This window comes from Anopheles aquasalis, chromosome 2 (genome assembly GCF_943734665.1).
Source record: "Anopheles aquasalis chromosome 2, idAnoAquaMG_Q_19, whole genome shotgun sequence".
Lineage (NCBI taxonomy): Eukaryota > Metazoa > Arthropoda > Insecta > Diptera > Culicidae > Anopheles > Anopheles aquasalis.
The window spans coordinates 35,442,501-35,455,000 of NC_064877.1; the positions used below are offsets into that span (position 1 = coordinate 35,442,501).

General features: G+C 46.1%; 1 protein-coding gene across 3 annotated transcripts in view; it reads right to left on the reverse strand.

Annotated features, from left to right (window-relative positions):
• LOC126571942 (5-hydroxytryptamine receptor 1-like) overlaps positions 1 to 12,500 on the reverse strand; it is a 47,160-nt gene that overhangs the window by 3,751 nt on the left and 30,909 nt on the right. For all 3 annotated transcript variants that reach the window (XM_050230857.1, XM_050230856.1, XM_050230858.1), the window contains exons 3-4: positions 453 to 931; positions 1 to 294 (exon numbers count right to left, since the gene is read on the reverse strand). The exon at positions 1 to 294 is cut by the window's left edge and continues 3,751 nt beyond it. The gene's annotated coding sequence lies outside the window, so the exon portion shown is untranslated. The remainder of the gene's footprint in view (positions 295 to 452; positions 932 to 12,500) is intronic.

The window sequence follows — 12,500 nt, forward strand, 5'->3', positions numbered from 1 at the left end:
GAAATTCAATTTCCTTCCCTTTGGACCGGGAATCGATCGGAGGATTCGTTTAGTGAGACGGAGACGGTGCACCTGCACTCCAGGCGTGTGCTGTGTGTGGAGTGAGACTCCTTGCTGGTGAGCACCCTCGACGGAACTGTCAAGTGGCTTCGGCAAGAGTCACTTACACGCACGTGCCAAGCACCCTTCGGCTGCTGCGGCGTCGTAAGTGTCGCCCGGCACTATAGTGACACTGTGGCCACCTTCTGGGACCTAGATGAACGTTGGAGATGACTTCGATGTAACAGACACTTCCTGCGAGTGAAAGAGAGAGGAGAGAGAGAGAGAGAAAGAAGAAGATGATATTCGAGCGTCTTGGTTCACAAGTGCCGGGTGTACCGTGTGCTGCCACTGGTAGATAATCACACATACGTTCTGTCCGTGTCTCTGTGAGTGTGGATGTGTATACGCACCTGCTCCTGGTCACAAGGAACAGTGGTTCGTTCTCCTCCCCTTGGGTAGAATGCTTTCTGATTGAATTACGCTGTACGATGATCGTTATCCGTGTCCCCAAAAGCGAAAGGAGATAGGATTTCCGTTCCGTTGGCGTCTTGTGCTTGTGACTCCAGCACAACATACACGTTGACAGGTGGATCAGAGTTGGTAGCGAGTAAATTGAATGTTGGCGAGACGCTACGAACGTCACAAATTGTAGCTAACGATGGCCAAGCACAGCTGATGTCTGTGTTGCTGCAATGGTAGCAACGAGTTCTGAGTTGTCTGGTCGTCTCGTGCGAGTGCGTCACTCGCAGAAAGCGGGTGCAGCACTCCCGGCTATTGGGTCTACTGTCACCAAGCAGTATGTCAGCGCAGACTAATCAGCACATCAATGCTCGATTGGTAGGATTGCTTTTGGGAATCACCCCGTAGGCAATCACTCTTCGGTGGGGCCCTAGAAGTAGAGAGGGAAAGATGGAAAGTGAGCTTCAGTATTGTCGTTGGCCGAAGCAGTTGCAGATGCAGGAGTGTAGCTGCATTGAGTGCTTGAAGATGGAACACCAAAGAGGTGCCTAGGAACTGGTTTGACCAGCATCTGTCGGCGTTGGTATCGTTATTTTGTGCAGGAAAAATATGGTGCAAACGCATTCGTTATGAGGTGATGTTCGATTTGATTCCTCTACTGATGTTATCACGTGGACAGCAAATCTACTGAATTCCTCGTCTCACTATCAGCGAAAGGAAGATACTGCGTTTTTTCTTTCATACGTGACACGCTGCGCAGTGATCCAAATTCACGTGTAACAAAGCAGGCGCAGAGACCTAATGATGATGGTTATGATTGAAAATTTCTGTTAAAATCCCCCCCTGAAAGTATGCAATTTCACCGGTAACCTGGCGCCTCCATCATCGGGTTTCGGCACAACGGAGCCACATCATTTTGTATTTCCGGCGCGGCGACCGTTTTTGAAATTTTCTATAGCTCTATTTCTTTTATAATTCTTCGAAGATTGTCTTGTGTGGCTCGACCAAGCGAAAGACAACACACAGCGAGACTTGTAATGAATTAAACGAACATCATCAGTTTAGAAGACGCATTTGATCATTTTATCGTTTTATTAACCCATTTTTTGACCTCAAATTCACCCCTAGTAAGACCTTCGTTCTGTCTTTCAATCCGATGAACAATTATTCAATTTCATTCGCATCAACGCATGAAAAAAAACCATAAATCGCAAGCGCTTCAATTTCCATTTACAAAGCAATGCATAAATTCTCTCTTGGCACTCAAAGGCAATGTAAGCATCCCGTGTAATATCTGGGATTCAATATGCCTGCTCCAGTGGTCTCAGGTGAGAATGGCTATGGTTGCAAATTACCACCCTTCAAAGCGAGAAGCAATAAGGCAGAATAAATTAATTTCCTATTAGGCAACGGGGCAAAAAGCTGACGATACCGTCGCGGGCCGTGTGAAAGTCGCTCCGCAAGAAACCCTTTTTCCCTGGTGCCCTTGCGACTTGCTCGCTCAGCATCAGCATCAGCATTTTTTGTGAGCAAATATTTGCCTTTCCCACCAAAGGCAAACGAACCCAAACCGTTGGTTGGCTTGCACGCCCCCATCCCAACATCCATTGTTTGGCTGGTTTTAGTCGATCATTTTTCTTTCCAACAAAACTTTTGAAAAATCAATATCAGACACACGTACCGTCCGACAAGTACCGGTGCTCGCATCCGCGGTAGCAGCTGCCGAACGGAGAAAACACCAAGAACGTGGGGAATTACTTTAATGTGAGTTCGTTTACGTGAAAGCATGAACGAGTCGTTCTGCAGCGGTGCTTGAAGGAACTTGAAATTCTCTTTTCCCCTTTTCAATTGTGGAACCATTTAACCGGAACCCATTTGAAGTCGTTGATATTAATGAAGATTTTTTTTTTTGGGGAATTTAATTTGCATTATGGTCATTAGGTGAACCACTAAAATGCCTCTGGTGGCTTTTGGAACTGTGGCGATGGATGAAACCAAGTGGGCTTCGTGATGAACACGTGCTGTTTGCACAGGGCGTATTTTGGATCCGAAACAAAATGCTTATGAACTGTTTTGCTTTTTCGCCAAGCTATTAAGCTAATTTAAGTTTTTTGGACTCGATTTGGACTAGATTTGTTTGAGATCGTTTTAGATTTAGATAAAGTTTAACAATGAAAGATGATGTTGCTCGCAGGTTCTTCCATTGCTTCGAATGATGTTCTAGTACTTGGTACATGAGAACCTTGCTTTTACTTTATTTATGCGTGTTAATCCTAGTTTATAAATAAATTACCGTTGTTAAAAAAAATGGTGAACATAAAATGATAGCACAATTATTTCTTATCACTTTATGAGTCGTTTTGAAAGTTTTCTTGATTTCGAATGCCTTTTCAGTGAGCAAACGAACGATCATTGCGAATTAATAAATGGACCCACAAAAGCGAGAGCTGTTCCGCAAACAATCAAATCAGCACCACAAAGCAGAGCAAATATCCTCTTATCTAAATAGCCGCAAGATGAGAAATGGTGATTACGAAACGATGTTCTAACGAAGAATATCTCCTGTATCTAGTGCCGTTCGTCCGTTGGTCGATCGAACTTTAAACCGGGAAACCTTATCCACCGCCACCGGGGGCGCCATTTGCATACACACCTTAGTGCAGGTAATGGAGCGAGATGAACTGAAGCATTTTGATGAATTGTAATGACTCTAGAGGGCCCGGCCTGCACTTGCTCTAGTCGGAAAGCTCGTGGAAAGCACTCTATCCGTAAGAGGCAATAAGTGGGCCCCATTGCACGTTCATTCAAACGAGAGCAGGATGCTTAGAATATTTATTACGCTCTCCATATTTGCTGCAACCTAGCTTGAAGCTGGTGTAGATGAAGTTAATATTAAATTATTAACTTTTTCCAACGTGAAGGTAGTTGCTGCGAAAGTGCTGTGGTCGAAGAACAAACACTTATAGTAAACTAAATGAATATTTAATTGCTTGCATTCATTAGCTGTAGAAATAATTTGAGCTAGATACATGAATTTTACTCATTGAAACATAATTACAATTGAATCTGTGGACGAAACTCATTTGTTTATTCATCCGTGACGCAGTTGGAATCTCCTCAGCTGAGACAACAGTTTACGACCCCTTTTTATACAACTAAGTTTAATTCTGTTTCGTTTCAAATCCCCTATTTACCGGCATTACGTTTGCCTTCGGGTAACATCGGCCAATTCTATGTAGAATTTGCTGCAAATGATATGAGACTGGAATGATTTATTTCTAAAATACATTCCATATTTTCCGATACAACAAACCATAGCTCACGTCGGAAGGTGTGCTTCGCGTAACAAAGCGACGCATCGCGATGCTATCTTTGGAGTCAGCTTACCCGGGATTGCGCCATCCCCCCACCAAGGGGAGGAGTCGCCATGAGTTCCGACGTACCACCGACTCATGCCTAGCAGCCAACCTGGCGATGAATCAAACGGCGGGCCAGAAATCCTATCCCATTTGTTTTCATTTTCCGTAAGCAGGGCGCCTGCGGCCACAGACCACGGACCACGGTCTGGCTACCGTCGTACCGTCGTGCTGGCTGCTTCAAAAAACCTACGCAAAACGCACGGTTCGGGGCCAGTTGGTCGAGTCGGATATGTTCAGCTGTGAACCAAAAGAAGGCATCGGAGGCAGCAGGCAGTAAGGTAAATGGTGGCCATGAATATTCCACTTGCAGCCTGTACACCCGTTCTCCGTAGTTCCATCCTCTTAACCGTTGTGTTGAACTGAGCAAAGCAGCACCTACCACCACCAGTCCCTGGCGGGGGGTGTAAGCCAGCCACACAGATATATTTATGCTCTCTTTAACAGATTTTATATCTTGCCTTGTTGCTTTTGCCTGGGAGTGGCTGCGCAGGATGGAGCTTGTGCCAATCTGGCGCTCGCGGCCGTTTACCCGGCCAAAAGTTCCAAATCCGCACAGAACCGCACGCCACTTTATAAATAGACCTGGAACAATAAGTGTGCGGAACTATATTTACCCAAAGTCTGCCACACTGGCTGTGCCGTGCTGGTGAAGGTGAGAGCACTTTCGGAACAAAATCGACCGTTGGTGGAGGATAAATACTGCAAGGAAACCCCCCAAAATCGGTTCCACCAACAACAGCATAATGGGGGCCAGAGGTTAATTTGGAAGCCATTCCCGGTCGCCATTGCCACGTTGATCGGTTGATCGTTTGCGCTGCGCAGCGGCGGCGGTCATTAGGATCGAGTTTATCGGTGTTCGGGTGATTTGGCGGATACTTCACCCCGTGGATTGGATTTAAACCGCACCGTTTCCGTTTGATGAGAGATTGATCCGGCGATGGCCCTTGTGGAGAAGACGCAATAACGATTCCCGAACCCGAAGTGCCTGTGGCCATCAGGGAGTGCGTGATGGTGCGTTAAGCTTTGATTTTAAACCAATTCCGAATCGCTTCCTTCTGGGGATTTCGTGTTTGGATGTTTCAGCTCCTCATAATTGTGCTCATTTCATCGACACTACCGGCTGATTCGGAATCACAGATGCCCTCGCTGCTTCGTGGGTTTATTCTTAGCGGCAGTCGCTCTCTTTCTCTCTCTCTCTATCTCTCTCTCTCTCTCTCTCTCTCTCTCTCTATCTGTCTCTCTGTTGGCAACGGTTTTGATCTTGCCGGTACTCTAGGCTTTAACGATTTCATCTTCGCTATTGATACGCTGTCTGGTGCGAGTGTTTATGCTTTTGTCATGAAATTAAGGCAAAGGCCGATGATTCTCATCATCATCGGCCGTCCTTTTGGGGCCGTCCAGTCAAGCCAGTTCCACAAAGCATCATAATCCATCTTTCCACCCTTGTGGTCAATAGATAATGTTCGTTCGTTCGGTCTCGCATTTGCTTTTGCTTTCTGTCTCGCTCCGGATCAGCACCGGATAGCCTTGTGCATGGAGACACAGCGAATGATCCAGGACAAACAAAGAAGAAAGGAAAATTTCCCAACGGGATTGGCTTGGCCTGGCTTTTATTGGCTTGGCATATTATTGCATCGTCGATATTTAATGCCAACATTCGAGTTTCCGACCGAGTTTCCGGCCGAGTGGCCCAGTTGTGGATGGGCATGGCTTGCAAAGGCAAAGCTCAAAATTGAAAAGAATCGCCTTGGGGATTTCTCAACGGGCAGCGTTCGGAAAAATAGAAGAAAGGAAGCAAGTTTCTGCATTATTTGTTCCGAGATGAAGAACAGGGAACAGGCGCTAGTCTCCGGTTACTTAGCCCTTGGATGGCTTTTTCTCTGACGCTTCAGACACTCACTCGTGTGCTGGTACAAGGGTTAGCACTAGTCGTCCCTGGACTCTGGACCTGTGGCCCTGGATATCCCATAGGCCTGGTACCGGTGGCGCTGGAAGGGGAGCAAAGGGATAGCAAAACATAATTCTTTCGCTAACTTAAACACTGAAACTATGCCCGGGCTCAGGTGGGCATCGGTGAAGTTTCGTTGCTTTGAAATAAAAGTTGCGCGAGCCTTGGGCACATAAATCAAATCATCGCCAGTAGCAGTGCTGCAGCCGACCGCGTCCACCGGGACTTGGTGCTCCTGGGTACCAGTTGTGCTGGTCCTGTGAAAGTGTCGGACATCAAACGGGCGATGTTAAGATGTTTTGTGCTAAATGAAAACATTATATAAAGTTTTTGCCGATATGTACGTTGGAGATTAATGCGACTGTGCAGAGTTCATTTTATTTGCCCTCCATTTTGTCCATCTTAAAAAAAATATTTAAACTTTCCTAAAAATAAAGGAAAACGAACTGTAATCGAGCGAACGAGCTACTAATTCAGGTATTCCGGTTCTCTATCAGTTAGTAACGCACGGAGGAACAAATGAGTTCTGCTTATCGCAAAAGTGAGCATTTTTTTCCAGGTTTTCAAAAGTTCTACCAATGAACCCTACGTACGAGTGCGTCTAGAATTACTTTCACGACGTTTTTCCAACTTTCAGCAAGCGCCTCTCAATGTCAAGCTATCCACCTACGACATCGGCTCATATGACGCGTTCTTCCGCCTTCCGCGTATCACAGGAAGTGAACCGGTCTTCTCGGCCAAAAAGGCCACCAGCGAAAACATGCACCAAAAAGGCTCGACTTAAAGCAACAATCTCAAAAATCCCAAACCACCGCCGGCCAGGAAAGGATCTGCCAGCATCGTGTGCCCCCTGTCCTGCCCTTTCCAGGCGTTCCGTTCAACCATGCGATGTACCAGCGCGCTCTTCGGTCCTTGGGAGCAATTTTTAATACCTTCACGTCCGATACACGGCGTACAAGGAAAGCATGTTCGCCGCGAGTGGAATGCGAGTTTCCTTTTTGGGATTTACTTCCAGTGTTTTTTTCTTCTTCCTCTTCTCGGTAAACCCGACTCGTTATTACGCTCGAGCACAGTGGTAAAGTTGAGAATGTTCTCCTCCGTCGACATCGTATTCGTTAGAGTGTTAGAGGGCATAATTCGTACGTGGGCATTGCGGCTTCTGCTGGTTACCAGAGACCGGAGGTGGAAGCGATCGCTGGTTACCTAACGAACATGGCAGATGACATTAAACGCCATACCATTGGAGGCAGCGAGCAGCGGATGGGGTCCGTACGGTAAGGTGTTGCTCTGCGGTTGATCGTTAACCCTGGAAAACGCTGGAGTGAGCGCCAAAAGTGCAAATCAAGAAGACGTCTCGGTCGAACAAGCTGTCTTCTGATCCACTTCTTCCTTCCTCCGTGGAGTTGACTGAAAACTTGCGTGCTCGAGAGTGAACGGAACATAATGTAACGAGTGCTCTCGAGTGTGCCAAAGAAGCGGTAAGATATCGGTCGATATAAGAGGTAGTTTGTAACTTTTGAAGAATCGACAAAAAAAACCGCTCAGGAACATCTTTTAAGCTAACTTTTATTATTAAATGTTTACCGAGATTCGTTCCGTTTCCTCTCGTGTACCACCAGCATGTGGTTAACAGGAGGATGAGCTGGTTTGAGATCAGTTCGGATTCAAGTTCAAAAACATGCACCGGGCATTCGCCTTTGGCCTATTAGCTGGTGTTCGTTGGTTACGAAACTTTCTTAAAATGTAAGTGACATTTTATCTCTCCCTCCTGATACCAAACAGGAACTTTATAGCTCCTCCTTTCTCCCGGAGCGGAAAAACGACAGCATGCCGAGCCCTTCGTAGTGTTACGGGCCGTTTATTTCGACAAATTTATCGGCATGGGGTAGCCCACGCCTCGAACGGTGCATACGATTATGCAAATTAATTATTTTGGCGTTTATTGTAATTTGAAATGCTGCTGAACCAGCTGCTGAAGGCTAAAGTTGAGGTATTGCGCCGGCCGCACAGAACTTTACAGGTGGTTTGGGACCAGATCGAGCAAGGGCACGCTTTCCATCAGCGAATTCCATGATTCGCAACCGTGTTCACCGTCACCAGGAAGCATCTGTTACGCTGCCGGTCGCTGCTGCCGGTGCTGCCGGTGCTGCTATGGCAAAAAGGCGGCATTCGCGTGCTCCGCATGAAGCGTAATCCAATAAATATTGCTTTTTGGAAATTTACGAGATTGTACTTCACCTTTAACTTTCGCTCCCTCGTGTGCTATGCATAATTCACGAGGATCCATGATGGAAGGTTTCGTGAACGGTACCTAGAGCACCCCGGTAGCAAAGGTTTTCATGGTGTTTTTTTTATGCTCATACCTATGATGCATCATGTTGGACCCGGGAATCGCTTTACAGCGCCTTAAGTTAAGGTGATTGAATACCTTTGATCAAATTCGTAACCCAGCTTCATCGTTATTTCTTGTCTTTTAGAGATCATAGGTCAAATGAAAGGTATTCCAATCGAAATAACTAACTAGTCACGTCACGTTTCAATTCATCTCAGTTAATCAAATTTAGGGATTCATTTGAAAATTGTTACAAAATTGCCAAATTACCGTAGGCAGATGGCAATTTAAAGGATCCGTATGCGAAATTGGCGTATTTTTTTTTTACTATTTTAATTTGTAGTGGTTCGTAGCTATTTTTAATGTAACCACACGAAGCTTTTAATTAATTAGATGGTAAGGATTTCAGTGCCATTTTTTGTGTGCTGTGTGCCTACTATTTCTCGATATCATAATATTCCTCAACATCGTCTCAATGAACCAGCTCTTTAGCGGTGGTTCTGGTGGTCCGTAATCGGTAAACATAATTAATCATCCAATTATCGACTACAAGCTGCTTACAGTGTGAATGGTGTACCAGCGTCCATCGGGCGGTAGTGGATCATAAGAACTCATTAATTTCCCCCTCGTCGTACCGAACGGAAACTAATCCACTTCGTCCAGACGCGGACCGGTTTAGTGGTCACAAGTAATTGGCGTGGTTGAAAGTAATCATGAAATGTGGAACAAGTAACTCACCAATCAAATGGAAAGCTTAATGTTGTGCTATACCGTGAAGCGATAGTGAAGCACAAGCGGTTCCTTTTGCCTTTCGATGAAATTTCCATCTGAAGCAACTTTGAAACAAGCTCCCGGAATGACAGATATTTTAAAACATTGATGCTGATTTATTACATCAACTGGATAATTGACAACAGCTCAAGGTGGCGCAACCTTGTGGCGCAATATTCTCCACAGCTCCAAATTGTCGGCCTCGAGTTGCTGCCTAATCGCTGGCCGCCAGTAAACGGTCCGTGGAAAGATTAATTAAATATCCTATCATGAATCTTCCGTTTGGCGAAGCGTGAAATATAACTCCGGCTCCGGTCGGTGCCATTGTTTAGTGCAGAATTTCGTGGAAAGCGATCGAAAATGGTCTCCGCTTCTGCTCCGTCGCTGGCTGGCTGGCTGGTATTTCCTCGTTACGATAAGTCAGAATCAATTAGTCGCCCATCGGTTCTCAATTTGTTCACTTTGTCGAAGATATTTCCATCGGCAACAAACGGGCAGTAACATTTCGGAAAAGGCGAACGCGACGCTAATACTCTTCTTTTCGGGTCTGCTTAATCTTTGTAAATATTCTGCTGCCACCAGGATTGATGCTCGAGCACTGATGCTAATACAATGCGACGCGAAACATTGACGTTAGGAAGAAGGAGGGAGTAAAATCACGTCGGTCTCAGGTTCAGGACGGTTCAGGCCTTAAACATTCGCCACGCACAACGTTGAACTGACAGCATGGCCGTACATCGATCATCGGACGCAAAGCTGTCGTTCGTCTTCAGCATTTTGTCAGTTTCCCTTTAGCAAACCTCTTCCATTGCCATGCCACGCCGTTCTCGATTGTATCCATCTGTTAAATGCTCCCGGCTCCTGGTTTTTTCTTTCGCAAACGGCATTCGACAGCGCCGTACAACAATTTCGTGAAACAACCGGAGCATACCGTAGAGTGCTGACAACATGATGCTCCCCTCCGTTTCCACTGGCCCACGACAAGCGAAAGCTTTTGACGGTTCCACAAAATTTAATTTGTTCTCGTGTTTAAGACCAACAGCGTTGAACATGGACCGGAGGAGCAAATAACAGGAATAAGCGACCAGCGAGGACGATAATACCTCTGGGCGCCCGGGGAGGGAGCGGGAACAACGCTAACGTCATTCGAGAATATTTTATGAATCCGCGAGCAGGATCTCAGGAGTTTGACAAAACCGCGTGGAGCGCGGTACACACGGGGAGGAGGAGGAGGAGGCTTCAGGACAGCTTCTCACAAATGTGCATTAGACCAATGGGCTAGTGGGAATCGCGGGAATGTAGATAAACATTTTCGTTCCGCCGAGGCTTAGCATGCATAAGCTGGGATAGCTTATACCGTAGGCCTTGCTACGAACCGGCCATCGTACGTAGTGCTCTTGTGAAAACCCATTTACAGTCTGTGTAAGCTGCCTGTGCGCCCGCTGCCGTTGTCTGTTGGGAGCATAATGGTTAATCAGCGGCCTGGCATTGGGTCTAATGGAGCAGCTAGGGAGAGAGAGTGTTATACTTATGTTCCTGTGGTTTCGGCATTGGATTTTCTAGGATGCTTTATGCATTCTTTCATTGGAAGATTGTTCAAACAGAATGCTTTCATGATGGATAGAATACTAGAATATAATAATAAGCATCACAGTCGCATACATGACAAGATCTAGGGATCTCTATAATCCACCGAACATGCTTATAAAGTGGCAATGTGCTTTGTGGTGCTTTCTGCTTGCTGCGTTTTGTTCGCAGCATTTTAATCAAGATCAAAATTTCATCAACATCGCCTCCACCGTAATTCACTTTCAAATAACAAGAACAGCATTGCCCACCGCCAACCATCATTGAAAACGAATTTGTTTATTACATACACAACAAAAAAGCCATAACCGTCCTGTTATCTGCTTGCGTTGCCTTGCTTGTCCGGTGCCTAGCCTGTTGGCTGACGGCCGGCTCCCGAAATGTCAGGCCGTCCCTGTGCCTGAGGAGGTTTTTGTGCGCCTTCGTCCTGGCGCGTTTGTGAGCAAACGCAGACATTTTTAATCATATTTTCCCTCCCCCGTCGGTCGGTCGGTCGGTAGCGCACCTTTCGCGAGGCTGGCCAGCGCAACTTGTAGAAACATTTAATAATATTCATTTCACGTAAGCTTCTAGCTACGCAACGAACGAACGAACAGTGAGTAACCGGAGGGAGCGGACTGCGCTGGTTTGTAATTTAATTTGTTTGCCGTGGCTCTGGCCGTGTCCCCGGATCGGTCACCGGCTATCCGCTAACCGTCCCCGAACCTAACCGGAACAAGAACGCACGCAGCTACTGGAAGCATCCCCCCGCCAACTGTCAAATGTTTGCCACCGGAACAATAACAACAATCCAGAAAGGAAAAACAAGCAAAACCAGAAAAAATTGAGGAAGAAAAACGAAACCAACGGCCCTCCCTCCCGCCGGCGGTTGTTGGAGTTTAAGATTGAGGGTTTCCACTCGAAGCTTGAGGTCAGTTTGTGTTGTTGGCTCGGGTGGATTGTTAAGTGAATTTCCAGCGGCTATTTCAAGTTTTAATTTCGATACTCGATTTTTTTTACTTGCCCCTCGGAGAGGGAAGTCGAATTATGCATGAAATGAAATCAATGGAATGGTGGCCTCGGGTCCCGGCGAAGGGGCCAACCCACCATAATATCAGGTGATGGACATTTGAGATGAAATGTAATTAGTAATGGTAATACCGTAATGTAGCGGCAGCATGGCTGCGCGCGTCCACGAGCGAGAATAGCAAATGGTGATGTCCTGTTTGAATTATTATTAATAATGGAATGGCCGAGAGGCGCTTCACTTTGGAACCATGGTTTGTATGTTCATAAAGCATGTAAAAAGCATGAGATATTCACCAACAAAATGGAGCATTGGTGTAGCATCATTCAAAATTCCGCTTATTGATAGACCACGGTTTCAACATTCCATTTCTCTTATCGTCGTTGAATTCGAAGAAATGTTATCCTTCTTATCAAGTGGATCACGCAGCAAGTTCAAAATGTCTAAATGTCCAGCTATCAGCACGAACTCGTGAAGCATTACGATGCTTAATATGAATTTATTGATAAGAAGAAACTTTATATGTGTTTGAGGAGGGGAACTGGATCGATCAATCGCGGAATTATCGGTTTGATTGCTTTTCGACCTTCCGACGCGTTGAAGTCAAACACCGTATTACCGAATAGGGCGCTGGCTTAACGGCCACCATCTACCGGGCACGCGCGTGTATCAATTTCCATAGAACTGATGAGGAAGTCCAGTCGCACGAGTGGTTAGTGGCGAGAGTACTGCGCAGTAAATCACTGCAGCGACCACAATCAACCACCCGATAACTGTCGTCGGGCGAATGGGCGAGTTAAGCAGTATCCTCGCTCCAATCATGTATACCAGTAACGGGCAAATGTTGCTTTCGGGAAAGACTTTCATAAATCTTACGCTCTCCATCGAGCTGGACTTTGGATTTGCGGGAGTCCACATTCGGTCTTAACATCGACC